General features: G+C 33.5%; 1 protein-coding gene across 4 annotated transcripts in view; it reads left to right on the top strand.

Moving 5' to 3' along the window:
- Window positions 1–27664, top strand: part of TAFA2 (TAFA chemokine like family member 2) — a 539444-nt gene that overhangs the window by 226262 nt on the left and 285518 nt on the right. For 3 of the 4 annotated variants that reach the window (XR_004229940.1, XM_031940950.1, XM_031940951.1), the window contains exons 2-4: window positions 673–700; window positions 1720–1857; window positions 25169–25374. The gene's annotated coding sequence lies outside the window, so the exon portion shown is untranslated. The remainder of the gene's footprint in view (window positions 1–672; window positions 701–1719; window positions 1858–25168; window positions 25375–27664) is intronic. The other variant, XM_031940952.1, reaches the window with a different exon arrangement.

Consider the following 27664-nt stretch of genomic DNA (forward strand, 5'->3'; position numbering starts at 1 on the left):
ACAATCTTAATTCTTCTGATCAAAGTGCTTGAAGAGTTACTTTTTCTTGGATTATAAATGAGAATAATGTTCATTGATTGAATTCTAGAAGTTTATTAAAGCTATGCATTATAGAAAATGAAGTATATTAGACTGTTTGGCATGGTGAGATGTTATTCCATTTAATTTGGAAACTCTTGAATGGAAGGGCTTATTTTTAATGGCAAATCATTATAGAGTTTAATCTGGGACACAAATCTGTTAAAATCTGAACTGGAAGAGGATATTTTGAACCAAATTAAAATCTTCAAATGATCAAAATTGATTAATCTTTATCAAAATAATTTAAAATGCATCTTGAATACTCATGAGTACTGTATGAAGACAATTAAAACAGACATTTTCAGTTTATAATCATGTCTATATAATGAAATTGACATGTTTTGGATTGAGTTGAATTGGTGTATCTGAATATGGGATTCTGGCTTGTGGAAAAACTGGATCCCACTCATGATGAATTTTATAATTTTTCTTCCACATGGATATGTTCTCTAATATTGAAGAAATATTTTTTGGGCCTTCTATTTGATGAATTTATGTAGCTGTTTGAAGGTACTGTCTTGCTGTATAAAATCATAGGGCTTAAAATTGGAAGGAAGATAGAAATCTTACATGATTTCTTCTTTTTTACAGGCAAGGAACTGAGGGCCTGAAAAGGAATGTAAGTTACATTTATAACGTCACAAAGCTAGCATCTATTTTACAGTAGTGGGGTATGTTGGTAAAAAGCAAATCAAAATAACATTTGGAGTCAGATCACCTAGCTTCAATTTCTCCTTTGACATCATCAATCTTACTACAGATATCATAAGGTACTGTTCCAATTAGATCAATCATGGACTCTTTATCTACTAAGGCTTCTGAAAGCGGGAACACTAAGAGGTAAGTGTACCTGGATGGTCCCACCAGTACCAGGCACTGTATCCGAGGTATAGGAGAGCCTGATAGTCTAGATGTTAAAGGAACAACAGTTCTGAATTTTAAAGGCTAATCTTTGTATACACATGTTTAGCATAGTATCTATTACACAGCAGGGATTAAGTACTTATCTTGATTCAATAACCCTAAAATGACTTGAGTCCTTCTCTGATCGAGTGCTCATCTATACCTTCACTCATCAAATTTATAGTTTGGCCCTATTCTAAGGATTCTTTTTGTAGGAAGCCAGGTTTCATAGCTCAGGGAGCCTATGCCCTTGAACTAAGACTGATTGCCAAACCTCACAAATAGGGCATTGGTTATGGAGTAAGAGACATTGGTCTCAAGAAATACTAGCAGTATACCTCTTTTATCATGGCTCTGGAGTTTGACACTGAAAATCTAAAAGAGGTTTCCCTTTTATTATTCTTTCTTTTTGTTATTTCTGAGATATGAGAATGAATGTTATCTTTAAAAATCAGCAGATATTTATTATAGTCTTCTTATTCACTTTTTTTTGATGTTCACCAAATTGTAAATGAAATGAAAGGGAAGTCATTCAATACAAGTGAAAAATCTATTAATCTATAGATTGTGACATATCAGAATTAAATTCATTCTTTTAAGTTTTAAAATGGTTCCATAAATTCATTATTGGTTAAAATTATATTTATAACAAAAATACCTATGAGAAAGGAAAAGAGGAAGTATCAGCAAAACTAAATGAAAGACTTATACTAACCACTAACTTTTTTATATTAGATTGCAATTCCAGGACAAAAACTCTAAAAAAGGAAAGCAGTGTGGTCTCATGTCCTGGGTCCTTAACTGAATCTTAAAAAAGATGAATGAATCCATTGCCAAGAACTCTGAGACTCTGAGAAAACTTGGCAAATGTTGGTAAGGCATATTTTTCTCCAGTTTAAAAAAAGTGTCATAAAATATTTTTTCCAGAATAAATGTCAAAGATATATTAGTTTGTATTAATAAAGCATTTCCTCCTCTAAAATCCATTCAAAATATTTTGACTGATAGAAATAATTAAATGTAGATATGTGCACATATCAATACACACAGCATATTTTACATATATGAGAAATATATTTACATATATGACAAAAGTTACATATAAAATATATTAATTCACAATATAATATCGATTTACATATGTGAATATATATAAATACATATGTGAATATATGTAAGTATATATTTAAAAATATAGGGTTGGAAATCTAAATTATAACTAATGGGCTATAATATCTTAAAACTGCACTAAGATTTTTGGAACATTTTCTACATCTATTTCAAACTACAGAACTATCTATAGCTAGAGACAGGTGGATAGAAAAAGAACTACGGATAGATACAGAGATATATCTATAAATAATTACACACACACACACACACACACACACACACACACACATACACACACATACACACACACATCTTTATTGCTGAGTTTTTGGGTGTTTTTGTTTCAGACAAAAGAAAAGGTTTAAAATGCTTTTAGGCCGGACATTAGAAATAATTACAGAAAGCTCTTCATAGTCACAAAAACACAGATGTATTCTCTACAGCTTTGGCAGTTAGAACATGTACTATGGTTTCTTAGTAGAGGCAAGAGATCCTTTCTCTAGTGATGTTGAAGAATCTGGTCCCAGCTAAGAAGGGAAGCTCGTTGTAATTAGTCAGGTTCCATGTACAGAATCTCATTTATAGCTGTTCTGAGATATGTTCCCTCTGCAATTGATGAAGACTAAAAAGTGGAAAGTATATCTGGGTATGGGGTAACTTGGCTTTGTTAGCAGTTCAAAGCACTTATGGGAGGAGGTGGAAAAAGAGGCTGAAGGTTAAGCAAGAAGAGAAACAAATCACCAAAATCTCAGCTGTAGCTAAGTGAATCTTGCAGACAACAGAGCCTCAGTATCTCTTCTAGTATTGGGAAGACTGGCAGAGCAGCTTAAACAACACCCTTATCACCTTCATGGGTCCAGAGACTCAGTATTGGAGATGCTGAATTACATAAAAATATCTATGGGAGAAAATATCACAGTCTAAGGGGCAAGGTTCATAACATAATGTATTGGAGGGTCCTTATCTTCTTATCCATTTTTCTAGACTTGACATCCCAGACCATATCTACTTCATGGCTGGAGTCTGGAAAAATCCACCATCTCCAGGAACTTTTTTCCAAGTTCATTCAAATTTCTTTTTTTGGCTTCTGCTCCCCACCAGGGACCCCCAAATCCAGATAAAAGTTGGAGAGTGTTAGTTTGGGCATGGTTTAGGAGCTTATTTAGAGGGAGGATAGCTTGTACCTAGATTTCTTAATGGGTGAAATTATAGCCATTTGGAAGTGGGGCCCAGGAAAACAGTCATTCTGAAGTTATGGGAACTCTATGATATGGAGGGATAGTGGAAAGGGACACGTTGTTTATAGATTAAGAAAGAAACTCTAGAGAAAATTCCTTACATAGATGTCAGTCTTATTGAAATCCAACCAAATCTACAGCCAGTTTCCCCTTCTTAGAAATGTTTTGCCCTAGCTCATTGGAATCTTTGCTTTTCTTTCTAGGGCCTAGTATATATCTTTAGGAGATTCCCTTTGATAATCTGATTAACTCTTTCATTGTTAAAAAAAAAAAAAACCCTCCATTTAGGTCTTTTACTTGTGCTCAAAGTATTGATTACTATTTTTATTGCATTATGGTCTAAAAAGAATATGTTTAGTATTTCTGTATTCTCTGTTCCCTAATGTTTTTTGTTTTTAAATAAAGATGTCAAATGATGACAAAATATTCAATTTTTGATCATATTTAAAAGTTACCACAAATTTTTAAGCTATTTACCAACAATAACATCCCAGTCTACAGTTTCACTTTTGTATATCTTTGTGTTATATTTGTCCTTTTCAGAGCAAGAAACTTAAGATCTCTGATTTTTACTTCCTCTTTTTTGTTACATAATCAATTTCTTCTTACATATTTAGGTAGCTTTTCCTTCATGAATTTTGATATTATTCCATTTAGTCTGTACACATTTATTATTGATATGACATGGTAGATATGCAAGTTTGCAATTCTGCTCATGAGATTTTCTTTTATTTTTAGGAATTCCTCAAATGCCTCTCTTTTATTCAAAGTCTATCTTTTTCATTGATGATTAAGCTCATGTTTTCATGGTTTGTCATCTTGGATTTCACTTCATTTTTCTTTGCTTTTTAGAATATATTATTCTATTCTCTTTCATAGGTCTTAGTGAGTGTGTAAGCTTGTGTTATTTGATTTTCCTTTGTTTTATATTTGAAAATCTTTTTTTCTGTCTACTTATAATTTTGCTTTTGTTATTGGAATTGCTAAATTTAACTGCTATCTCTTTTAGAGTTTGACGTAGTTTTGTGTGTGTGTGTGTGTGTATGTGTGTGTGTGTGTGTGTGTGTGTGTCAGTTGGCGCTATGGAGGAGGTGATCTGAAAATTTTTTATTTCTTACATTATAATATTTAAGTTTTTTGATTATCTATGTTTTTCTTGGAGATCTTCAGTCAAACTAATGATCCTTAAATTGTGTCTGATTAAAGTCAACACTTTGTTTTTTTATAAAAGATTTTGTGTTTTTATAACAATGTTGTCTTTTGGTTCTATTTTGTCACATTTTGCTCCCTTTCAACATTTTTTTTTTGTATTTGTTATTCTCTCTTCATAGAAATTCTGTATTGTGAATTAATTTTTTTCTAATAAACTTTATAAAATATTCTTGTTCAGGGCTCTTAATTATGACTAATATTCAACCAAGGTAGAACATGACAGAAATAAAAAGATGGTTTGGCAATGTTACTAGGATTAGAGTTAACAGGTTGGCAGGCAGAGTGTTCTACAATCCCCTATCAATGTCAGGAGAAAATAAAGAGGATTTAAAGCACATTGAGTGGACCTCCTCTAGTAAATTTTTGGATGAACATAGATAAATATCATACAGGATGGAGCAGTCTTGATGAACTGCAATCTCCCTCAATGAATGGGTCTCCCAAAGTTATGATTTTACAGATCCATATGAGTATTTGGGTGCTCGTTCATCATTTATTTTCTTATAGAATTAATTCATTTGAATCATTTTGGAATTTCCTGCTGTTCTTATGCTCTCTTGGGAGTTCACAGTATTCTATATTTTATGAAGTACTGTTTCACTTTCCTTTGGGTTTTAATACTTATTAAGGAAGATTTGTATTTTCTTTGAGATTTTAATGCTAACTGTCTTTTCTAGTCTTAGGGTTTACCTGATTTCTTTGCTTGTATTCTTACTTTTTGTTGAGTTTTCCTCCTCCTGAATTCTTTGATTTAAAAAAATTTATTCCCCATTACTCATTCTTTTACTCCTACCCCTTTCCTGGTGGATACACTCTTTAAGATGAACTATAAAGTGGTCTCAGTAGATCATATTGTATGATTTAGAGTCCATTGGTTTGGATTCCTGACCTATGTAGGCTCTGGATATGCATAGAATAGAGTCTAACTGGGTTTTAATTCCTCTTATTTCAGACCAGCATAGCCACACACATTGCATCTCTCTGTCTAGTTTTCTCACTCTCTTTGAATCTCTTAATTTCTGTCTCTGGTTAGATTAAATCAACATTTGCTGATTTTTACATGTTTACATTAGAGTATGGAATGTGTATAGTCTCTACAGTTTTGAGTGTCCCTAACACAGAGGTATGCAAGCAAGAAGCAACAGACTTTCCTTCCCTAATCTCCTTGCAGGGTTTGAGCAGAATCAATGTTTGTCCTACATCCTTTTTTTGTGGGAATGAGGAATGAAGGGTGAGTAGGGACTGACAGTGTGGCAGCAAGGTTCTGGAAGCAGGAGGAGGGATATTTCCAACATGGGCTATAGATATAAACCCTTTGGTCAATTTGTATGTTTCTGCTAAGGGCAAGGAGGTTGTTGGGGGCAGGGTAGTGGTGATAAATAAACACTCACTTTTAAGGATTACCACTTTTCAGGGCTAATATAAGGCTTTTACTTTGTTGTAATTCTCTCTTTTTTTTCCTTTAAGAATTAAGCTGGAAGTTGCTCTTCATCTGGCACAAAATTTCTCTTTTGGAATTTTTTTCTTTCTGAAGAGTTGTTAGAGATTGAAAAAAGTGTCTAATATATCATCTTATTTGTCCCATGACCATTTGCTGAGTTTATACATAGCCAAACACATCCAACACTATATCGGAAATCTTTTTTATTTAATCAGACACATAAGGGCACCTTGGGACTAATCGTCATTTCTTGATTTTCACATCCTCAGTGAATGCTTATTTATACCCTTCCATAAACCTCATAGTAAAGTCAGCAAGGTTATCTACCCTCTGGCTAAAAAGCTAGCAACATGAATTTAGGAAGAGTAGTGAGAGAAAAATAAGTATATTTGAGAAGTTTTAAAGAGATGTTTCTTCCCTCATTCCAATTTTTTCCCCTTTCCTCCTGTCCCTAATAAGCCCTGGAATAGTAGTACAGCAATCCAACCCAGATGAACAGAAAAAAAATCTTCAGAAGTACAAAATACTTTTATTCTATCATCATGATATTCTCCAGAGAATTTCCAAGGTGTGCTGATTACTTTCAGATATTTAAAGGAAGGGATAGAAGTTTATTCTTACTTTTTGTTGCAAACTGATGTTTGACAACCTGTTTAATCAGATTTTCTTGTTTATCTCACTGATGAGAAGGTGTTGGTGGGGATTGGGGAGAAAGAAATATTTCCTGGATTTCTAAATGACCTAACATTTTCCTCTGTCAATGAAATGATAAAGAACACAGATTTATGCTATATTCTCTCTCTTTCTACATACACACACACACACACACACACATTATACTCATATACATGTTTATATATGTGTATATATATTTTTTTGTATACTTATATATACACAATATTTATAATGTTCTTCACATTTTCTTTCTCCTTGTATCTAATCAGTTTCTAAGTTTTAATTATTCTCTATCCCTACCATTTTGTGTATATACCTTCTTTTCAATACTCACATAGCTACCACCGAAATTTAGTCCTTTATCAGTTTTTGCCTGATTTCTTGCAGTTTTCCTAAATGGTAAATTTTCCTTTTGTCTCTTTCTTCTTCATTCCATTCTTCATACTACTGACAAAATAATTTTCCTAAAGCATCATATAACCATATAATTTTCTCTGTTCAAGAACAATCTTTGGCTCCCCATTTCTAAGATAAAATATAAACTGCTCATCCTATACAATCTGGGTCCAAGATGTCTTTCCCTAATAATTTCACCTTATTATCTTTTCCCTAAGAACTCCATGTTCTAGTCAAAGTGACTTTCTTGAAATTCCCCAGTAGTACTTTTTATTTTATTTTCTGTCTTTGTGCTTTTGTTCTGGGTATTTCCCTGGCTAGAATTACTTGCCCTTCATTTTTGTCTTTCAGCTTCCTTGGAACCTCATCTCAGGAGCCACCTAACTATTAGTATGCCCTCCTGCCTTAAATAATATTGTGTTTACTTGTCTATTTACAAGCTGAATTCAGCATTAAGAATATAAGCATTGAGTACAGGAACTTAATTTTTTTTTTCTTTGCATCCCTATGGAAATAAGGGAAAAAAGGCAGTGTTTTCATTATGCATAATGTTTGCCTAACAAATGTTTGTGGAATTTAATTTCTAGACCTAAATGTGTACACATTTTAGACTAGGCCTGATTTAGGATGTTCTGCTTAAGATTTGAATTGGATAGAAATGAGATATTCATACATCTAAAAGTTAGCAAAGGGAAGTTTATTTAACTAAATGATGGAAAGGATACTAAGGAAATATATAGCACTGGTTCATGTTTCCCTTCATCTCTATAGGAAATTTGTCTGTTCTGTAGAGTGTGTTGGGTATGGTGACTTGCATGGGAAGGGGACAAGTACCAGGATTAAAGGGAACTGGTTCCTCATGGAATGACCTTTTATTTTCTAAGGGACCAAAAGTCTTATCAGTGGCTTTGGTCTTAGTCTTCAAGACCAATCAAGACTGAGGCCTGGTTTCCCTGCTTTATATGGGAAAAAGACTAGCCCTATATGGTAAATATTGCTTCTACCAAAATACAACAAAGCTAAATATTAAAACAAACTCCCCCACAAAACTATGGACTCTGAAAATAACATTTTCTAGTATAGGCAAATGTCAGATGTCAAAATAGTCAAGTGAAATGTCTTGTTTTATAATCAATTGAGAAATAAGTTGTATATGAATGTAGATATGCACATGTGAACAAACTGTATATTCACATGAATGTGTATATATGTGTGTATATGTACATATGCACATATGTATATATATGAGATATATATGTATATGTATATATATATTTTCTTTCCTTTGTCTCTTTCAACCATCTGTCCTCCCTCATTTCCTCCTCTAACTGTTAAGATAGTTGCAACAATTATTCATCCTGTGACTTCATCATCTTTACTGCTTGAAAATGTGCCCTAAATGCTAACAATTTGTTAGCTAGATAAAAAGACTTGAACTTCATCTTTCATCCCTTCCTTCTTATCACAAATGCATACAAACATATACATGTCCACCCACACAGCTTTTTTAGGAAATAGGCTGTCTTTAAAAACGTGTGGCAAAAATCAAGCTTTCAGGGTTGAGATTCTCATGATTTCCAAGTTGTGATGATATGTACTTTTTGGCAGACTCCCTAATGGGGGAATGCTCATGCTTCTCATTCAGGTAAACATATTAAAAACTAGAAAGTAGGACTTTTTTTTTTTTTTAAAGAACTCTTGCTGTTCATTGTAGTTGTTAGCTAGTGATTCAAATCCTTACCTCTTCCTGACTAACAATGATGATGTGATGTTACAATCTCTTTAGGAAAGTTACTTGTAAGCAGAATCCTTCCAATCTGAATAAAGATACAACTTTGATTTTTTTCCCTAGTAAAACAAAACAAAATGGTTCAAGTGGTGAAAAACGCAGTGTTACAATGGATGACTTTGTGCAGGGGAGAGGTGGCTGAGAAAGTTCATTTTTTCACTAAGTGACACAGTGCATAGAGTGCTAGATGTGAAATTAGGAGGACCTGAATTCAGTCTTATTTTAGACACTTAAAAATCATGTGATCTCAGACATCATTTAACTTTTCTGTGCCTTAATTTCCTCATTTGTAAAATGGGAATGATAAATTATAATGTCTCATAGGATTTTTGTTAGGATCAATCAAGATAACATTTTTGTTGTTGTTCAGCCATTTTCTATTTCATCTGACTCTTTGTAATCCCATTTGAGGTTTTCTTGGAAAAGATACTGGTGGTTTGCCATTTCCTTCTCCAGCTTATTTTACAGATGAGAAAACTGAGGCAAACAGGATTAAGTGACTTGCCCAGGGTCACAACTAGTGAGTATCTGAAGCCAAATTTGAACTCAGGAAGATGAGTCTTTCAAGCTCTATACCAGGAACTCTACTCTAACTGATGAACCACAAGATAATATAGGTAAAACATTTCACAAACTTTAAAGCACTATATAGATGTATTATTATTAAAAGTTTTATATTATTTATTTTATTATTAAAAAGTTTTAATAACATTTTATTTTTCCCAATTACAGGTGAGAACAATTTTTGATATTCATTTTAAAAACATTTGAGTTCCAAATTGTTTCCCTCCCTCACCCATCCCTCAGATGATGAGCAATTTGATATAGGTTATGCATGTGCACTCATGCAAAACATATTTTCATATTAGTCATGTTGTGAAAGAAGACACAGACCAAAAAGATTCCAAGCCATGAAAAAAATAAAGTAGAAAAAATAGTATGCTTCGATCTGCATTCATATTCCATCTGTTCTTTTTCTGATTGTGGATAGACTTTTTCATCATGAGTCCTTTGGAATTTTCTTGGATCATTGTATTTCTGAGAAGAGCTCACTCCATCATCATCATCATTATCATCATCATCATCTTCCTTATTTTCATGACTATTATATTACTACTCCAGTGGTTGGAGGGTAAAACAGGCAAAGGTGACTTGTGTCGCTGTGATGGGACCCTGGGCAAATTTTAGTTACATAACAAGCTATTGGAGGATAATTTTTGAGCAGATCTCATAGCAGTTGCATCAGGAAAAATATTTGCCCCATTCCTATCAATGCTGTTTTCTTGGATGAAATCCCTTTTTACCAGTCACCAGTTATGGCTCTGAGTCTCAACATTGAAGGTGAAATCTGGTTCAACTGTCACATTAGTAAACCAAAGCAATTTAACACACACTGTTTACACAGGCCACAGAGTAGGAAAGATGAATACTGTCTGATAAGGAGCGTAAACCTTTTTTGTTCTAAATCCTAGAGACAACAAGCCATTCTTTTACATGGTGGCCCAGGTTCATTAAGCAACGTTAGATATTATGCCAGAATCATCATATGGCGGGCAGCGCAGGGTGAAAACTCATATGATCAGTTGTCTGGGCACAATGGGGCAGATCTTCGGGCTTCTATTTAAGGCAGTTTGAAGTTCACGTATCATTTTAACCTATCACAAATCAATATATGGGTGCTTTTAGACTGCTGCCCTAGATATGAGATGAAGACACACACACAAAATAGTCTTTAAAAACTTTACCACTAAATGAAATGCTTTTAACAAGACATCCAAGTAAATAACTTAGAAACTTGACAAATGATCATGGATTTATTTAGAACTGGAAGGAGCTTTAGAAACCATTGACACCATCCTCCCTTACTATTTTAAGATAAAGTGAGGCATTGCCCAAAGTCATATAAGTGACATAAGTGGAATGAGGGTCCAAGTCTTCTTGACTCAAAGTCTAGTAGTTTATTCAGCATTGATAGGAATGGGGCAAATATTTTTCCTGATGCAACTGCTATGAGTTCTGCTCAAAAATTGCTATCTTGTCTTACTTTTTTAAAAATGTGATTAAAAAATAAACTTTATTAACAGAAATCTAAGGCTTGGTTGCTTATATATTTATTGACATGTTAAAAAGAAGGTATTTAAATTTGGTCTAAGACCATGTCCCCCTGATTTTGTCTGATCTCAGGATCTAAGCAGGACCATGTCTCGTTAGTATTTGGATAGGGGAACCAGCTAGGGAAATCAGGCTAATAAGTGAAGTAGGCTATAAATGGTTTTTTTTGTAATCAGTAATAGGTGGATATAGTCACAAGCTTTATAAGCTCTTGCTTTATTTTTGGGAAAGTTCCAGTGTCATTAATTAAATATAATATGTATCTAGACTTGTTGCAAGCATCTGCTAACCTTCTTGGTGAGCACGTGAAAAGTGATAATTCTGAATATTTCTCACTGGCAACATAATGTATTTTGATGAGGGATTATGCCATTATACACAATTTAACTCCTTTCAGAATTCCATTTTGGCAGTGTTTACCTGGAAGAGATGGAAAGCATTTTTGCTAATATATATTAATTTTCACTTCAGTGTCAGAAAGTTGATTATTATAAATTCTCAAACATTTTGTACATGCTAATTACTCATTTACTGCAGGAATAGCTCAGTACTGTATGTCACTGTTCAGTAAATATTACATTTTCCTCAAGTAACTTTGAGATGACCAAGTGAGATTCACATATTGGGGTCTACTGCAAATATCATGGGATCATCATGTCCAGGATTTTTGAGCAAAGCAGAATACCTGGTGAATACCTTCTACATTATTGGTATTTTATCTCATTTGTTTATACATTTGGTATAGATCAGTGGTTCTGAAACTTTTGTTCTCAGTATCTTCATGTTGTTAAAAAACTATTGAGGATCTGTTCAAAGAGTTTTTGTTCACATGGGTTATATTTATAGCTATTTACTATATTTGAAATAAAAAGTAATTTTGAATTTGTAGACCCTCTGAAAGGGTTTTAGAGACCCCAACAATTCTTTGGACTACACTTTGAGGACCACTGGTAGAAATTTTTGCATTGTTCTTTTATTTTGTTTTTGTAAATAGACTATCTGAAGGTAAGGTAGTTTTTCCATTATTGCTGAGGGTCCATCATATCAGTGATTAAAAGTTAACAGCCATTACATTGGTAGAGGTTGTTGGGAATAGTATTTATAACCCAGAAAATAAATTCAGTGTTTTGAGCTATTATTATTTGGAGGGAAGAAATAAAATTTGGATCTAACTTCTAAAAATAATACATATATATATATATATATTTTGGGGGGAAGGACATATTATGGAGGGAAGAAAAAGCATGTTGCAATTACAGATAAATCAATGGCATAGACAGAGACAGAACCCTAGCTGGTGACACATGTGCCTTCTGGACAAATATCTTCTTCATAGATGCTGATGTTTTCATTTCAGAATGTAGCAGATTGTCTTTCTTATACCTGCACAGAAAGGTCAGGCAGTATGTGTTGGTAGGCAGTGTTAGATAGAAAATAAATAACCCCTCTCCATATATTTTCCAAGAGTAGATTTCTTTTAGTTACGTATTATTGCATCTATCATTATTCTTCATTTATAAGCTCCTGAAAGACAAGAGATATCTTTTTTTATTTCTTTTGGAATACCTCCCAGAACCCTACGTGGTGAACAATAATAAACAGAGATTGATTGACAGTCCTCAAGGTGGCACTGTTGCTGGTTTTGTTATCTGTAGGAATGCTTGTCAGGAGACAAGTCAGAGGAGGCACTCAAAGAAATAATAGGAGAATATGAATTAAGTTCTATTCTTTTCACATTAAAAGATACTTTGCCCAGTAACAACTTGATTAAAATTTAAAATTCTATTTAAAATTGTGTTTTCTTTGTGCCTTTGTAGAAAAGGAGCTCGTGGCAGTAACAGAAGAATCTGACAGAGTAGAAGCATTTTTCTAATTAGTTTTGCTAGTGTCTCAGTCTCCTCCTGAAGCCATTGCTATTATTTCAGATCTGACATTTTTTCAAAGGAATTTTTTTTCAGGGATACCACTTAAGGTTTACAAAATTTTCTCATGTTTCAAGCTGAAGTCTTGGAGACTAAAAAAAAGAAAATGACTCAGTTCCCTTGCCTTTCCCCTTCTCCATTCCTGGACAATTTTCCTAAAAAGAATATAAATGAAAAAAATGAGCTGTCATTTTGCTTGAGATTTTAGCTCTCCTCATAATGATGCATCATTTATCATGATAGGTTGTTAGCTTCACTTGAAGATGCTGCTGTTGATGGGATTTCTTCTTGTTTGTAATCATAGAGCTGAAAGACAAACTTGCAACTAGAAGTTCCTTCTTTTTTTTTTAAAGCTAGAACTTTTATTTTTTAATTGATAGAAGTTCCTTTTATATTGATTCTATATAAAAATTTTAGTGCTTTAGTTGATGGCAGTTGCTCCTTCCTGAGAGTCTCTTTGTGACTGATTTCATGACTCCATGACCTCTTGGCTCTGATTATAGCAAGTCATCTTTTAGGGGTCTCCTGGCACTGTGTCCCTCACCATTGTTATCATCTGGCAAGGGTGTAGCTTGTTTTTTTTAATTGACATTTAAAAAATATTACCATCATTTCAGAATGAATGTCTCCCTTGTAACAAAGGATAGTGAGAGACAGAGACATAGAGACAAAGGCAGAGACAGACAGAGACAATGAGGGAGGCAGAGAGTAAAAGAGACAGAGACAGACAGAAAGCCAGAGACTGAGACTGAAAGACAGAGACACACACAGAGACACAAATAGAGAGACATACACAAAAATAGTAATAAAGAGAAAGAGAGACAGAGACAGAGACAGAGAGAGAAAGACACACACACACACACACACACACACACAGACAATTAGCGATTGAGAGACACATACACAGAGAGAAATCCAGTAAAATTTACTAACACATCAACGCAATCTGATAGTATGCCTCAGAGTTCTAAACTTTGAACTTTGGCAGGAAAAACTATTTTCTCCCTAACTTCTGAATTAAATTTTCCATGTCCTGAAATTATTAATTTAGGCAACAAATCATTATTCTGAAAAGGGCCATAGGATTCACCAAACTGCCAAAGAGGTCCATGACAAAATAAGTATAAAGAATCATTGACTTATGTAATGTTCCACATCTTTGCAATGAAAAGAGGTAGGTAATTTTCTCATTTTTTTAATTCTGTGCTAAACTTGGTGATTATACCATGTTCATTTTCATTTTTTCTTTTAATTTACATTGCTGTAGCTATTATGTATGTTGTTTTCCTGGTTCTGTTTATATTACTTTGCATAAGTTTGTATAAATTTTTCTATGATTCTCTATTTTCTTCGTATTTGTTGTTTAGTATGACATTGCAATATTGTATTATATTAATGTACCATGATTTGTCTAGCTTTCCATAACTGGGGGGGTATTAACTTTGTTTTCAATTCTTTGCAACTTTAGCTAGATCGTTGTTAGTGTAAAGAATGAACCCCAGGAAGTGGGGTTCATTCAAATCCTTAATATTTGAAGTTATAATGATATGTAAAATATGGTCATTAGTGTAGCCAATGGAAATATATTGTGCAAATTCAAATAATGTGACCACTACACAAGACTTAGATTTTCTACTAATTTGGACTTCACGGTACAAAAAGTGTTATAGTGGGTATTGTGATAAATATAAGACCTTTATTTCTATCTTTGATCTCATTGTGATATATATTGCCAGCAGTGGAATGTCTGGGTAAAGAGGTATATTTATTGATTATACCTATATCATCCATATCATATTTCTTGCTATCTTGGGGAGGGAAAAAAGAATAAAAATTCAAAACTCAAAATCTTATTAAAAACACCTTGAATGTTGAAAACTAAAAAAAAAAAAAAAAAAAGATTTGTTCATTAACATTAGTTTTCAATGCTGTCATTGAAATTTCATTTTTATAAAGCTAAATATCTTTGATGTATTTCTTCTCCATGCAATCACTTTCTTTTAGATCATTATCCAGTAATTATTTAACTTTCAATAATAACATTATAGCTAGATAGTGCTTACTATGTGCCCTTTACAACTATTATCTCATTTGGTCTTCATAAGAACTCTAGGAGGTAGGTGCTATTATTGTCCTCATTTTGAAGATGAGGAAACTGAGATAAATAGAGGTTAAGTGACTTGCTTGGTGTCACACAGCTAGGGTCTAAGGGTAGATATGAACTCAGGTTTTCCTGATTCTAGGCCCAGGATTTTATCCTCTGTGCTAGTTAGTTGCCTATTATCATTAACTGAGAGCTTATTCAGCACCTTAAGAACACACAGACAGCTACTGTATAATACAATGACTTCTACACCTTTCTGGTGGCTATAGCTTTACAAATTGTATATACCTTGATTTTTTCTCAATTTGTTTTGCTCATTTGATATTACATAGGATGTCAGGAAACTTACCTAGAAATTGAAATATTTCAAGATTTCACTGGATCTATGACATAAAGAGCGTGGGTATTCTCTCCAATGGTGAGATGTCCATCTTTTCAATGATTGTGTTCATGCCTTTCCACAAATCCTCCATTGGTTTCTACTCAATATTCTAGGAGCCAATCTCTAGGTCTTGGCATTGTATCCATACCAATCTAGCACATGGGTTATCAATGACTCTTGCTATATGACCAGCTCTCTTTCTTTTTCTTACTGATAAGTCTTACTTATCAGACAATATATTTTACACAATCTTTTGTATTTCATTTTGTTCATGACGATATTCTCTAGTCTCTTTAAAGACAGCATGTCCATTGCCCTTTAGGTGACTTGAGATTTTGATTCCTCAGAGACAGTAGTAATTCATGATTTTTAGCTAAACAACATCACTGTGAGAATATTTTTTTGAATTTCTTTTGAAAAAAGAAGTGTTTTGTTTTAAGGAGAAACTTGAGGTCACTGAAAACATTTTCCATTTATTGCTGTGAACTTGGAGAAGATCTCACCAGCCACAGTATGAGGAATTTCTTTTCAATTTGGACTTTTCACTGGATATTCTTCATGTCATACATTTTTAGTGAACATAGGTCTCTTTTTCATGTCTCCCTTGGCATTAAAAAGCCAGAGATTTATTAGCCATTTCTTTTAGAATTGGAAGCTGAAATACTAAATTCATGTCCAATCTCATGACCATGGTATTCACCAATATATTTACTTTGGTCTGAATCATGTTGCCTTTTTTATGTCAAATTTGTTCCATTAAAATGACTTCCCTGGAAAAAATTACTTAACCTCTCTTTGTCTCATTTTCCTCTTCAGCAAAGTGGAAATAATAATAGCATCTACCTATTGTTGTGAGAGATATATAAAATAATATACTAAAGAACTTTTAAACTTCTAAGTTTATGTTATTGTTCAGTTATTTTTCAGCCATGTCTAACTCTTTGTTATGCTTTTTAGGGGGTTTTCTTGGCAAAGGTATTGGAGTAGTTTGCCATTTCCTTCTCTAGCTTATTTTGCAGATGAGGAAACTGAGGCAAACAAGGTTAAGTGACTTACCTAGCATCACATAGCCAGTCTCTGAGATCAGATTTGAACATTTGAGGAAATGAATCTTCCTGACTCAAGGCCCACCATGCTATCCATTGTACCACCTAACTGTTTGATGTGTATAAGTACTATATAATGTTGACATTATTTTTTCTTATTAATGAATATGATTTATCTGTTTCTTCATCTTCTATTGCCATATACATATAATTCTGATCTGTGAAACTAATGAAAAATTTGACTTAAGATGTATTGATACTTACATAGTACAATTAGATGTGATCAAAGATCACCTTCCATATGGCAAAATCATAAATAGTCTATGGACTTTTAGATCCTAAATTTTTTCACACCCATTGTGCATGTGTAGACATAATAAACACATTAAATTTTACCACTTGTAAAATGATAGTCTTTCATAAATTTAAAGCCGTGTGTATAGATATTTTGGATCTTTGATATAATTTGTTATATTTCAATATAAATAACTTTTGTTTGAAAGAGCTAGTGCAATATTATTATTGTGTGGCTTAGCTTAGAGACAGGTTATTTAGACATAGACAATTTAGGTTATATTTCTATTGGAAAAGAACCCTGACTGAGTTCTGTTTGAAGGCATTGCTCTAGCATCATGATAGAACTTTTTAGGATGTAAATTGATAAGCTGAAGAGAACACAGAGAAAGGAAATCAGTATCTCAAAGGGCTGCAAGATCAAGCAAAATGAATGTTGGCTGAAAGAACTATGGGTATTTATGCTGAAGAAGAGAAGATTTAGGCAGAGACAAGATAGCTGCCTTCAATTATTTGAAAGAATATCATGTAGAAGAAAAAGTTGGCTTATTCTGCTGGGCTTATTCATCACACTGGGCAGACCTAACAGTTATGAGTAGTAGGTACAGAGAAGAGATTTAATTTAGATGTAAAGAAAACCTTCTTAACAACTTGAGCTCTCCAGAAGAATGGGTTGATTAGGGAGGAAGTGGATTCTTCCTCATAGGAAATCTTCAAGAGGCTAGATGGCCTTCAGCCTGGGAATGTGGTAAAAGAGATTCATATTTTTGTTTGTATTAAACTAGATGGATTCTGAAGTCTCTTTCAGTTCTCATATGAATACTGACTGTGGACTTAGAATTCATAGTTGAATTCAAGCAAACCTCTAGAACATATTACTCGTATAACTCTGGACAAATCACTTAAATCCTTGGGTTTTAGTCCCTTAACTGTGACATCAACTAGATGGTTGCTGAAGTCTTTACAGCAATAAATCTATATTACTTTACTCCTGTGACCCAATGTTCTTCCAATGTTGTACTATCATTTGAATAAAGGAAAAGTCAATAATATACTAGGGTGAACGTGCTGTTGAATGTTTAACTACTGGCTTGCCAAAAATAAATAAAGAGAAAGAAAAAAGAATGAATGAAAAAAAAGGAAAAAAAATAAATAAAGAATAAAATGGAAGGAACAAAGGAAGGAAGAAGGAAGGAAGAGAGGGAGGAAGGGAGAAGGGAGGAAAGAAAAGAAAAAAATCACTTGCAAAAACACTTTTAAATTTAATTTGCATTATTGACATTTCCCCCATCACTTTATTCAGTCTAGACAATCAGTAAAACATTAAATCAAGCTCTGATTTGTAGCTTTGCTGATTTCTGAGGTGTAAATGCTCACACTGAAACTTTAATAATTGTTCTCCAGCAAACCCCTGGAGGGGTTTAGGGAGGAGGGGTGCAGCCTAACTTCCACAGTAGCAAACATGCTATAAGATGACACATATATCTTTAAATGTCTGGTGGCAATTTTCTTTACTTCTGCTTCTCTTTTGCATTTATTAAAATGCTTCCAAAAATATGTTAAGTAGAGAAACCATATTCTACTTGTTCTCCATAAATTCAAATTTGTTAGGCACAATGACTACAGAAATATGTGGGTGGATGTTAGTATATGTGAATTTCTATTATGTAGCTCCTCAAGTAAATACTATGCCTTCACAAGCTACAAAAAGCCTCAATTTATTCCACCTGTTTTACCGTTGTATAATCCAGCCTAATTTATCGCCCTGTTCAGATCCCAGCCTGTGCCCCTGATTTTGCTGGATTTCTGTTTAGAAATGGCAAACATTCAATAATAGGCTTAATTCATGAGAGAGCATCTGTAGATAATTTCAGCGTTCCCTGGAGAACAAGCATAGTTTTCACTGTGGGACCAACGAATGCCTCTTGGGCAAGGAATTAATTTTCAACACTGTAATGAAGAGGGTGTGTTTTTGCCTGTGTCTAGTATATGCAGCTCTTTTGTTAACTGGGCAAATTTCACCGCAGTGTCTGTCTGCAGCATGAGTGCATTCACAAGTATTTTCTGCAGTCAAACTACATTTCCATCAGTATGTAGATTTAAGTGATTTCTTTTTCATAGTTGAAATAATCAGGCAAACAGAATATCTTTATTTCTCTTCTCAGTGGCTTTTATTACTGGGACACTTGAGCAATGTTTGGGCATGAAAAGTATAATGCCTGTTTGTTATTGGTAAGGTTAAATCTGAAGGTCTATTCTTTAGATTGCATTGTTTTTGCCCATTAAGATTCTTCCTATTCTTTTCTGTAGAGTGCTCTTAAGAATGAGAGATAAGAATACTATGAAATGAAATGATGGAGTTGGGAAAACATGTCACCCTTATGAAAGATTTGTTTACTTCTTCATTTTGGGCAAATGAATTGATAACCTTGGCGATTTAACCTGAAAGCTGCTGATAAAATTGAGGTTGGCTATTTTTTGAGTGATTTTTGTAATGGGAAAAGAAGCAATGTTAGATAGAGGATTGGCCTTAGAATTAGAAAGTACTAGATTCAAATTCTGCTTCTGACTCATAAAGACTATGTAGACATGGAAAATAATGTCTTGTACCTCTTTGTAACCTCTAAGACCACAATTTATGAACTGATGTTTAGAAACTAAGGACCATACTCCTGAAATTAGTTTTATACAGAAAAATATCACAACAGGGCTTTAAATACCATCAAAATTTAAAGCAGACAGGAGGTTTAGGCTATTTATTCATAATGGAAAACATTCCACTTTAAGTAGAGTATTTTTATTTAAAGGAATTAAAATAGAAATGACTCTGGGCACCTGGCTACCACTGGACAAAAAGAACATTGCATAAGGGCCAGAACTTTAGACAGAGTAATATCACCTGAATTTGAGATCCTGAATCTGTTATTTGTTAACTGCATCTCTTGAAGCAAAATACTTGCTATCTTCATCTGTTTAAAGTCAATTAACCCTGTTTGCCTCAGTTTCCTCACCTGTAAAATGAGCTGGAGTAGGAAATGCCAAACCACTCCAGTATCCTTCCCAAAAAAATCCCAAATGGGGTCACAAAGATCAGATATGGCTGAAACAACTCAATGACAATAACTTCAGATATTTATATTTTCTTGGAATAAAGACAAAAAAATCACTGGCCATGAGATCCTTAAGCAAAAAGAACATCTGGAACTAGACAATATTCTCAGAAGAGCTATTTCAAAAAGCAAATATGAGTGAAAGGGATCATATTCACTTTTTCTTACTGTTGCCTTGAGTTTCCTCGTTTCCCAATTCTTCCAGCTATGAAGCACATTAGTCTTTTGCAATATTTCCTGCTACAAATATCACTCTTTGGTGACTCCAAAATCTATGGAATGTTCAATTTCATATTGTATCTATTAGTCATCCAGTAATACATCTGAATACTCACTTTATTCAGGGTCCCAAATTAATGCTTGTAACAAATTCTCAAGGTTGGCGGAGTCATATTACCCAAATGCACACTGCATATTTTTATTGGGCTAGAATAAAATAAAAATTACCTAATTTATAGACTTTCAAGTGTGGATTCAAATATATGTAAGCACTGCAGAGGATTCATTGTTCACATTAATTGAGATTAGCATAACAAATGTTTATAAAAAGATAGAAAAATATGTGTATTTTTGATATGCATAGAATCTAGTTGAGATCAGTATTATCTATATGAAATTATTTAAGAGAAATTAAAAAACTGGAAGCATATAGATGGTACAGTGAATAGAATATGGGCTCTGGAGTCAAGAGGAACTGAGTTCAAATTTTACCTCAGATGCTTTCCAGCTCTGTGACCCTGGAAAAGCCACTTGTAAGCTCTGCCCACCCCCCAAACAATTACATAAACCACAGGAAAAAACATGCAATTTTTTCATAGTCTAATTTCCTTTTTTTTTTTCTGAAGCAATTGGGGTTAAGTGACTTGCCCAGGGTCACATAGCTAGGAAGTGTTAAGTATTTGAAATCAGATTTGAACTCTGGTCCTCCTGACTTCAGGCCTGGTGCTCAATTCACTGTGCTACCTAGCTGCCCCTGTCTAATTTCCTTCTTAAAGATTTCTTTATAGGAAGGGATAAGAGAAGGGGAAAATTAAGCAATTATTAAGTCCTTATACCACATACCAGGCACTGTGCGAAGCACTTTATAAAAATTATCATATTTGATCCTGATAACAACCTGTGAGGTGGATGCTATTATGACGCCTATTTTTCAGTTGAGGAAACTGGGGCAGATAGAAATTAAATAATGTGTCCAGAGTCACACTGGTAGAAAGTGTCTGAAGATGCTTCCTATCCCAGTGTCTGAAATCCATTGCATATATGAAACTAGTTTTCATTTTGGTTAAAATGAGTCACATTTTTGATTTTGATAGTTGAAAAAAATTCTGAATAAGGAGAAACTATATGCATAAATGAGATAAACTTTTGATTTTTAGCCAAAGCTAAAAAGGTAGGCTGTATGGATTATAGTTCAGATGAAGACATTTTTATCAGTTATCTATTGTGCACAGTGTCACTGCCATTATTGATGAGGATTTTCCTTTAAGGATTATCTGGATGGGAAGCAAACTTTCCTCCCTCTTATCTCTTCGTAAAGAAGCTATAAAGAATAGGGGCCTCTCTTTGAATTTTATCATCCCTTCTAAGTTCACCAATAAATAGGACTATGATATGAACCCAGTTGTTCCTCTATCACATTTCACCTACATTAGGGAACCAGCATGATATATTCATTACAGACAGCATTAGTAGTTTCATTCTGAAATGTGACTTTTAGAAATTCTATGATTTTTTCAGATTCATATTTCCCTTTCACTTTTTACCTGATCCCACAAATGAAACCAAGTGTATACTACCAGGGTTTGTCTTGATTTAATTTATATATGGACTTGAGATTTTATTTAAGGTAATGATTAACATAATAAAATCTTTCTGGTTAGAAAAGCTAATCAAGGAGAGGACCCAAGTATGACCATGACAACAGTCTTCTTTCCAAAAATGTCTGTTATCATATTTTTCTCTCTTTTCGACCCCACAATTTTCTTTCAAAGGTCACTTCTCCCATCATGTGCAATGTAGATCCTAAAAATGTTGGCAGTGAAATTGATAGTGTCAGACATTTTTCAAAACACCAAGTAACTGCAATCTCTTTCTCTCTTTGTATATATATATATATGTGTGTGTGTATGTGTGTGTGTGTGTGTGTGTGTGTGTGTATGTATGTGAATATATCTGTCAAATAGTACTGCATGTTGATGGACAGCAATGTCAAAAAATGAGTTGGAACCTCTTTGGCATGTTAACAAATTCATAAATTTTCTAATTTCTTTGTAGTTGCAATAATTCTTGAAATGAGTTCATGCCCACATCAGTATGCCTTCCAAATATGATTTTTTTCCTGAGATGGTTGTAATATTTCTTTTAAAAGAAGTTTAGATACATCATTTCTTGACTAGACTTAGGAGTTTTTTCTAAATATATACTGGTATATTAGACATATTTCTATTTTCACAGGCTTTGTCAGTATGATAATAAAAAGTTAGTATGAACTAGCAAGCCTTGACACAATAAAAATACATATTTTCCTTCTGTTGCCTTTACTATCTATCATCTATTCACTTATCTATTTTTTGTGTGTTTTGCTTTTAACAAATTATTATTCTTTTATAATATATTTCCCCTGAAGTCTACTCTGATTTTCCATCATGATGTATAGGAAGTCTTTGTCTCTTGAAGACTTTACTGGTGCCTAGCATATAGTAGACACTTAATACATATTTACCGATAGATTTACTGAAATTCAGGTTCTGGTAGTCAGGAAGTCTTCCAATGTGAGCACTTCTGAAATGCTGTATGTTTATTGTATAAGAACTCAATTAACTCCAAACAAAGCTATCATATCTCCCCATAGTCTTCCTTTATTTAAACTTCTGTGGTTGTTGAACTATTTTTTCAACTATTTTTAATGTGATTTCTAACATTTTTCCTAGCTGTAGTTGTATTTCCATGGTTTCCCTCTCATTTGTAATTATCCATCTAAAAATATGGCACCCAAGTTGAACACAGTCCCCTAGATTTGACCTGACTAGAGTACACTAGAAGGGATGACATTTTTTTCCCCTTTCATATGGAGGTATGTTCATGGGGCCTAAGGGCACTTTTTTTTTTTTTTTTAGCATGATGAATGATTGATTCTTGGAGAAAATGTATATATATTCTGTACCAATATGGTTCCAATGACGCTATGTGACTAAATTAAATATCTGAAGAATTTAAATTGTGAAATCACAAAGGATTTGCTGGGTATAAGAAAGCTGCTACATATTATTAATGATGGTGTATAAAACAAATGGAATTGAACATGTCTTTCAGGAAATATATGATCAGAAAAGGGTAGGGTGGTCATATAGTGAGAATGAGGCAATATCAGATGGACAGTCTGAATCATACAATGATGCCCATGTAAATATTAGAAGATCTTGATGAAGACCTCTTCTATACTGTGTAAGTCCTTTGTAGAAAGACATGAATAAGAATTGACAGAATGGGAACATGTTAATGGATTGTGATCTTTGCTGGTGGTTTGGAAGTATGTCATATTATTAGTTTAACTAAAATCCCAAATATTTTTTACATGAAATTCTATGGACCCAACTTGTTTACCTGAAGTGCATTTTTATAATTACTTTTGAAAAAAGATCTAAGTGAAATATTTTACCTTTGTCTGTGATAAACTTTACTTTTTTCTCCAGCCTGTGGAGATCCTTTAAATTATGATCCTGTCATCAAATGCATTGATTATCTATCCAACTTTATTTCCTCTGCCAATTTGATAAATTCATCTTTGATCTCTTTATCCAAGTAATTGATAAAAATGGTAAATAGGACAAGACAAGGGTAAACTCCTACAGCATACCTAGACACCCATCTTCAAGCTTACATCAATTCATCAATAAACTCTCTTGATACATAATTGTTCAGTCAACTATGAAATCACTTCACTTTTCTTCATTTTGTCCACAAGGACAACAGAAGATTTGCTGTTGAGTTTCTCACCAAAATAAAGCTACTTTAATCTATAGGATACTCCTGACCATCCCCACTATCTCCTCCTACTCTGATAATTCTATGAAAACAAGCAAGAAGACAACAAATAGATATAAAATGGAACAGATCTTTTTAGTACTTCTGTATCATCCTAGTCTTATTATTTATGATAATAGAAGTAGCTTAGGATGGAATTTTGAAGGCAGGTTTTGGTATTGCTGATTATAACTGATTTCCATGATCAATATATTTGCAGGCTATTATGTACAAAGACAATTCTTGCACATCACTGTCTTCCCAATCCATTCCACTTGGTAGTGGTTATACCTAAATACATTGTTCACTCATAAAGTGATTTTTAAACCTATTTTCCCATCTTTTTATATTTATTTTCATTTCTCATAAATGCCAAAATCCTAAATATAATTTTCATAGTATCTTGCTATTATTTTTGTGAGATGCTTTATAAAGACTAGTATTTTAAAAGATGATATATCTTTTTCAAAATGTTTTGTGAAAAGTCCAACTTCTCTGAATAATGGATGTAATTCCTTATCAGAGAAAGTGAAACAGTGTCAAGAAATGACCAGAGTTTTAGGGACAGAACTAAAAGTTAAGGGCAAACTAAATTATTAGTCACTACAGCTAATTACCAACTACTACTAACAATTAATTATTATTAGTAGTAGTAAGTATTGGTAAGTTACTATTAGTACTATCATTACAATCACCATTATTATCATCCCTCTTACTAATACTATTGTTTATAGTTCAAATTTATATAGAAATTTAAGATTTCCAAAGTAATTTACATTAGTTGGTTTGTTTGGATACCTGTTCTTAATAGTGACTAATATAAGTTCTTGCATAAGAAAATGTGATAGAGAAAATTGTATTTGTGAATAGTCATCCTAGTAACTATATGCAGCATACAATTCATATGACAGAGGGCACAAATCACAAGAAGCCCATTTAATAAGCAGTTATGATAGTCTTTCCTGTAAGTAGCCTTATTTACTTACTATGTGTTTTTATTTTAATCGTACCTATGATTTTATTGGCCCAAGAAACTCTTCTATAAGGAGACATCCTCTGCCAGTGCACACTAACATCTAATTCTTAGAGAATTGCCCAGGCCTCTGAGAATGACTTGTCCATTATATACATCCAGTATGTGTAGAGAAAGAATATGAATTCAGCTATTTCTGTCTCTGAGGACAGTTCTGCATTCAATTGTATCCCTCACTAGCTGTTGAACATATGAATTCTCTGAAACTTCCTAAATAATTATAATCTATCTCATATATTTAGAACTAATAAAATATTTTAAAAAACAAACATTTTTCTCTTTCCATTTTTTTAGGATCGACATTGTGAAACTGGCTGCTTAAGAAGAGCAGCATCTCAGGTCCTAGCATCTCAAAGGTGCTTGGAAAATAGCTCTTTCTTGGGGAATTGCCAACACTTACACATAGGATTTCTGTGCTTAAAAGGTCCACCAAGTTCTCCTCTTTCTACCAGCAGAGGGCATGTTTCACAGCCCTGTCTCTTTATGCCCATCGACTAAAGGTAAGGGAAAAAAAAAAGTATCTGAATGTTTATGTGCTGTACGCATAGATTTAAAAAAGTAACTATTGTTGTTGTTTTTGATAGTATTGTTATTTAGTAACCACATAATCTTCAGCTTGGAAGGAAACAATTTGTCTTTTTGTCTAGAGGACTTAGGACCATAAGCCATCACTGATAGATCAGAAATTATTTAGTTTGAATAAAAGATATAATTTTAAATTTTTTCTCTTGGAGTCTGATTGTAGAAGACGAAATAAGTGTACTTTATTTTAAGAAAATATGATTTTGAAAGTTTTGCCACTTAGAAAATAATAAGCTAAGAGATAACTTTATCAAAGGAAGGAATGCATGAATTAGCTTAAAAAAAAAAAAAGCATTGATGTTATGTATCAGAAACTGTGGTAGATGCTTTAGACACAAATATAAAAATGAGATCATTCCTGTCCTAAAGAAACTTGGATTCTAATAGGAGAAGCTAACAATACAAATAGGGCTAGTAAACAAAGGGTCTTTTGGTCTGGGGTGAGGTAGGAATGTTATAGGAATGGTGAGTGAAGGTAAAGGATGATCACAGGTATGTCCTTTTTAGAAGAAAAAGTAATATTGATTTTGCTCACTGTTTCCAGAGCAAGGGAAAAAAAGTCTGGGGAAGAGAGGTATGCATGTGTTTTCAAGCAAATGGCAAGATGTCCTAGATGGATGGATCTGAAAAATGGCTTGGAGTTAGCTAGATATTGGTTGATTGGTTGATTTTGTAGTCCTTCATTCTTGAAGAGAACCAAAATAACATCGCTGTGTTAGAGTCAAATTACAGTGTGTCTGACTGTGGCTCATCAGACTCAGAATGCTCTACCACAGATGGGGCACAAATAGTCCACATGAACATTTGCACATCTCATGTTTCTTTTGAGCTACTGCAATTTTGCTTTGCTCCTAGAGCACCACACTTTCTTTGATGTGGGTCCACCATACTGGGTAGTACTGTGTAGGAGCCTCCTATGTCACACCATTACTTCCAAATTCTTCAGGGAAACCTTGAAAGTGTCCTTGTATTGCATCTTCTGATCACTGTGAGTGCCTTCCTTGTGTAAGTTCTCCATAAGATAGTCTATGAGTTTGGCATTGGAACAACATGGCCGGTTCATTAGACTTGCACTCTTCAACAGTAGTTTGAATGTTCGATTCTTCAGCTTCAGGAAGGATTTCAATGTCTGGTGACTTCTGCCAGGTGATCTGCAGAATCGTCCTAAGACTATTTAAATGGAGTCAATTCAGTTTTCTGGCATGGTACTGGTAGACTGTCTAGGTTTTACAGGCATACAACTATGAGATCAGCACTATAGCTCATTAGATTTTTCTCTTTAGTAGGCAGTGGAACACCTTTTCTCTCCCATTTTCCTTCAGAGTCTCCCAAAAACTTAGCTAGGCTAGATATAATAGGTTAGCTGTAGTTGTACACATTTAATAATCAGGTCTTTTCAGCCTCAGGGTAGATCTTTGCAGAAGATCCTTCTGTAAACATCCAAAATATTCCTTAAATGCATTCCCAATGCATTTAAAATGAGTTTTATTTTACAAAAAGAAGTCATTAGATTAAAAAAAAAGCAACCAGCACACATCCAACAAACATTTATTATAGTCAGGCACCACTACAAGATTTTGCATACTCCAAAAAAGGCAAAAACCCCACATCCCCCCCTGCTTCAAGGAATTCACATTTCAAAGGGGAAGATAACATTTAAATATGTATGTACAAGATATCTACCTTGTAAATGGAAGATGCTCTTAAAGGAAAGGGAGTGACAGCAAGGTATAAGATAACATTTGTAAAGTGTCATAAGGTTGGCAAAGCACTTTTATACATATTTTCTTATAAGAGAAATTAAATGACTTCCAGGGCCACTTAGCTATTATATGTCTGAGGTTGGATTTGAATTAGCATGCAGTAGATTTCAAGAAAATACTGCAGAAAGGAAGACACATGTCTACTTAAGACTATTTCAGAAAGAAGGAAAAAGCAAGGAATAAATGGAGAAAACAGAAATTTAAAAATAATCAACAACTCAGCCAGTAAGCCTAAGAATGGTGGGGTGGAGTACTTCAATTTCTGAGCCTTGATTTTTGTCACCTATAAAATAGGAATAATTATATTATGTCAGAGTTTTTGTGAAAAAACTTCATTAATCTTTGTGTTCCATAAAGTCATTATTACTTTCATTATTAAATAATATTTATGAGTCAAGATTGTTTCTATAAGAGAATGTTTTCTAAATTCCAAATAACCTACAAC

The sequence above is a fragment of the Sarcophilus harrisii genome, chromosome 5 (genome assembly GCF_902635505.1).
Source record: "Sarcophilus harrisii chromosome 5, mSarHar1.11, whole genome shotgun sequence".
Classification (NCBI taxonomy): domain Eukaryota; kingdom Metazoa; phylum Chordata; class Mammalia; order Dasyuromorphia; family Dasyuridae; genus Sarcophilus; species Sarcophilus harrisii.